This window comes from Arabidopsis lyrata (assembly GCF_000004255.2).
Source record: "Arabidopsis lyrata subsp. lyrata unplaced genomic scaffold ARALYscaffold_1, whole genome shotgun sequence".
NCBI lineage: Eukaryota > Viridiplantae > Streptophyta > Magnoliopsida > Brassicales > Brassicaceae > Arabidopsis > Arabidopsis lyrata.
This window is the reverse complement of record NW_003302555.1, coordinates 31,749,482-31,754,291: the sequence shown is the minus strand read 5'-3', so window position 1 is coordinate 31,754,291 and position 4,810 is coordinate 31,749,482. Positions and strand designations below refer to the sequence as shown.

The 4,810-nt window shown below is 34.5% G+C and overlaps 1 pseudogene; it reads left to right on the top strand.

The window, feature by feature from the left end:
* The first annotated feature begins 1,134 nt into the window (after positions 1-1,134).
* LOC110224896 lies at positions 1,135-3,431 on the top strand (annotated as a pseudogene).
* The last annotated feature ends 1,379 nt before the right edge of the window (positions 3,432-4,810 follow it).

Sequence of the window (4,810 nt, the reverse complement as noted above, 5' to 3'; positions counted from 1 at the left end):
AACATATCTGAGCCAGAAAACCCTAAATTCACATTCTTGTTTTGATATTATTAGTTAATCATGAATTTTATTATAGGTAGGCTTAAAATCTTGTTCCCTATGATGATTTAAAATCAATACCATGCTAATGTATATCTGATAAATTTTTGTATTTGATTTATAAGTGATTTGCTGAGGGAACATATGTTTTTTTTAAGTTTTTGTTTTGGGTTATGATCTTGTTGAAGTTAAGGATTCCCTATGATGGTATTAACCATGCTAATACTGATGTCTTGTGACTGAATCAAAGTTATTTGTCTGAGGGAATCTATTAAGAATTTTCTTCCTAAGTTTTTTAATAGTAATAAATGGGATTATGAAGTAGAAGAATGAGAACCACAAGACCAGTTTCGGCCAAAATTATCTAAAACAAATAGATTGTTTAGAGAAAAAAGTAGGTTACGCATATTCTACACTGACGAGGTACTGCTAGTGATAATCTCTTAACCATTCCATCAAAATAAGTGGAAGAATAATGTCATCTTGTTCTCTGAGATTGATCCAACAAAGGCCCATTTATAAAATCTAGATCTACAAATGCTTCTGTGTTCTATGAACCCATCAAGCTTTGCCCAGTTATTGAGGAGCCCAAGAAGCTCAAAACGTTTAAGACCGCTTCGAGAACGGCAGAAACCAGCATATGAACGGTGTAGTAGACTCGACTAATATTGTGCATATCGAGTTTATTTGGACTAAAGTGTATGAGCACAATGGGCTTGGATTCAAACACTTTGCCACATCAAGTACATTATCAAAAGAGCCAGGACCACTAAAGATATTAAAGAGAAAAACTCAGCATATTTCAGAATCAAGCTAAAAGTCTATAATGTATTTTAGTAACAAGATCACAATACTAATTTCATAATTTTTAAAAATATTCGTAATCTTTTCATATCAACGCATGACATCGGGCAATCATATAGTATCTACTAAGAAAATACAAAAATTTGTTTGTATATTTGTTTTGATTACTGTATCACTAATCCCACCCACCACATGTATATTGAGACAAAAAAAAAAAATGAAGACATTTTGTCACCTACCTAGATGTAGTGATGATCAATTATATAGTTTTCTTGCTACACGTAGAAACCAAATCCGCAATTATTGATTCCAGCCCACTTCAAGAAAACCAAATATGAGTCTAAGCTCCGATCTCAAAAGTTTGGACGAGATGAAGAAAGTTTTGGAGGATTTAACATCGAATGTGAAGCAAGTACAAGACGATTTATTAGAAGAGATACTTGCACATAACGCAAACACTGAATACCTTCAGAGATTCCTCCATGGGAGGTCTGATAAAGAGCTTTTCAAGAAAAATGTACCAATTGTAACATATAAGGATGTTGAGCCTTATATCGAGCGTGTCGCGAATGGAGAGCCTTCAGATGTCATATCAGCCTATCCCATTACTAGATTCACCTTTAGGTATAAGTTATTTTGGTTTTTCTTTTATTTTCTCTAGTTCTTGAAATCTGTTTTATCATATGATCAATGGATCAACTAGCTTATTGATGTTCTAACGGTTGTTGACTTATCGGTATAGTTCTCTGGAACTTCAGGAGGGAAACGGAAGTTATTGCCTTTCAACATGAAGTACTTGGAGAACATCATATTCATCAGTAATCTAAACTCTTTCGTTATATGCAGGTACAAGAATTAAACATTCACTTTTCTTTTTACGAGGACATGTAGTCTATTTGGGAACTTGTAGTTTAGTGTTTTGTATTAGTGTCATCGTCGTGTAACTTGCATCACAAACATGCCTTTTCGGTTTATAGGCATATCTATGGTGCCGAGAAAGGAAAGGTGTTGAAGTTTGCTTTCATTAAACCGGAATCTACAACTCCTTCGGGTCTGCCAGCTGTTCCTGTGAGTACAAACGTCTTAAAGAGCGATTACTTTAGGAACCTAGCATCAAAACATCACACAAGTCCCAATGAAATCACTTTTTGTGGAGACAGTAAGCAGAGCATGTATTGTCATCTTCTTAGTGGACTTGTCCAGAGAGAAGATGTTGTGAGTGTGAGTGCTGCTTTTGCTTCTGCCTTGGTTCGAGCTATCGATTTTCTTAAAGAGTATTGGAAGGAATTGTGTAGTAACATCAGAATGGGTCAGGTGAGCGAGTGGATTGAAGACATTAGTTGTAGGAACTGCGTGTCTGAGATCCTTGGAGGACCTAATCCTGAATTAGCAAACTTGATAGAAAAAGAATGCAACCAAATTTCATGGGAAGGTATAATTACAAGAATTTGGCGAAAAACCAAATTTATTGAATGTATTGTTACAGGTCAGATGATTCAATACATTTCAACATTGGAGTTCTACTCCAACAAGTTGCCAATCATTTGCATGAATTATCTTTCTTCCGAAACCGCACTCGGGATAAATTTGAATCCTCTATGCAAACCACAAGATGTGTCTTACACATTTATGCCGAACATGGCATACTTCGAATTCTTACTTGTTGATGAAGTAAACAAGGTAGAAATTATTGTTGATCTTGTGGACGTCAAGTTAGGGTGCTACTATGAGGCCTTGGTCACAAGTTTTACTGGTGAGTTATATATCAATGTACTAGTATATGACAATTAGTAAGTTCTCAACTAATCTAAACTAATTATCCTTTAATTTTCAATTTAATGTTATTCTTTTTTGCTTGCTAGGTTTATACAGATATCGAATGGGAGATGTTCTACTGGTGACTGGATTCTACAACAATGCACCTCAATTTAGATTCATACGTAGAAACGATGTGGCTCTAAGCATTGACGTGGAGACAACTACCGAGGAAGAGCTTTTAAAGGCAGTGACAAATGCAAGGATGGTTCTTGAATCTTCGGATTTGACGTTGACAGATTTTACATGGTATGCAGATATCTCTCCTGTTCCAGGCCATTACGTTCTTTACTAGGAACTCAAAGCGAAAAACAAAAATACAATCCTTGAGCTCGATGAAAAGCTATTGACGGAGTGTTGCTATACAGTGGAAGAAACATTCGACTTTCTTTACAGGAAATTTCGGAGCAAGGATGGTTTAATTGGAGCTCTAGAGATAAGAGTGGTGCAAGCAGGAACATTTGATTCTCTTATGAACTTTTTCATCTCTGAAGGTTCTTCTTTAGTTCAATACAAAACCCCCATATGCATGAGATCTATCCATGCCTTAGCCATTCTTGAAGATAAGGTTTTCGCACGGTTCTTCAGCGACAAACCCCCACCTTTCTGAGTCAGCTTCGACGATTTTATATTATGTATGCTTTGAAATAAAAGTTTGGAGAAATAATCATGGAACAAGACATTGTAGTTCCTGTCAGAACTTACAAAAAAAACAGAACACAGAGAAAGATACTGTATCCAATGCTCTGTCTTAACATATGTTATAAAAGCCATTTCAATAATCTTTAACCGTCATTGTCGCTTGGAAACATTCAGTGCAGAGCTCTCCTAGAATTCAAGTCTCACATCATAGAAGCAAATCGAGATCGCAGAGCAAACAAGTTTTTATTTTTATTTTTTTGGTATCAATGTTAGAAAAAGTGTATTATTGAAACTACTATTCTAGAGCTCATTCTCAAAGTTGTAGAGCAAAAAAGTTCTTGACAGTTTTTGCAGTAATCAAGAGTTGTGTTGACCCAAGAAGGATTTCAGAGTCAATGGTGGAAATGATTGTAGAGAACAACATCAAAGCCTTTAAAGACATGGAGGATCTTCTAGCATGTTACCTTGAATCCCAAGGCAAGGAGTATCATGATCTTATCATTAAGGTTTTCTTTCAAATCTGGGTTGAATTCATATACATTTGCATCGAAGTAAGAACGTGTAATATTGTTAGAATAAACTATGATCAAATGCGCTAATTCTCTTGTAGATTGTAGTTATTTTAATGAGTCTGATGTAACTATGGAGATATTCTTTGCAAGACCAGCTTTAAGATTCGTTTAGGTATCAAATTCGTTTCTCTGGTTGATCGATTTAGTCTGTCTTTCTCGATTTGGAATCTTAGATTTCTGTTTCTGATATTTATGCTTTGTTCTTCTTCTGGTTTGCGAAGTATACTATTCTAGATTAAGGGTTCTTAAGGTGATGATGATAAAACATAATCCCAGCTCTATGAGACCTTTTGTGGTCAAGGACTATAATTATGTTCATACATATATAAGAGCCTTGTAAATTCTAATTTCTTGATTATTAAAGTCTTTGTTAAATTGGTTTGTTTTTTTTTTTTAAATTAGGGTTTGATTTGGCTATGATGATAACATATTATCCCAGCTCATTATGACGCCTTTTGTGGCCAAGGAAAATAACTGTTTTCTATAACATATCTGAGCCATGAACCCTTTATTCACATTCTTGTTTTGATATTATTAGTTAATTATGAATTTTATTATAGGTAGGCTTTAAATCTTGTTCCCTATGATGATTTAAAATCAATACCATGCTAATGTATATCTGATAAATTTTTATTTGATTTTTAAGTGATTTGCTGAGGGAGCACTTGTTTTTTGTTTTTGTTTTGGGATATGATTTTGTTGAAGTGAAGGATTCCCTATGATGGTAATAACCATGCTAATACTGATGTCTTATGACTGAATCAAAGTTATATATGTGTCTGAGGGAATTTCTGAAAAAATTTCTAATGAGTTTGTTTTAAGCTAAAGCGTCCATATATTATAATTTATGTTCATTGTCTATGTCACACAGTGTAACAAAAGGTTTAAGAGCTAAGCCTAAAGTTGATAGAAGGTACTTAACTACTAAACTCTTGTCA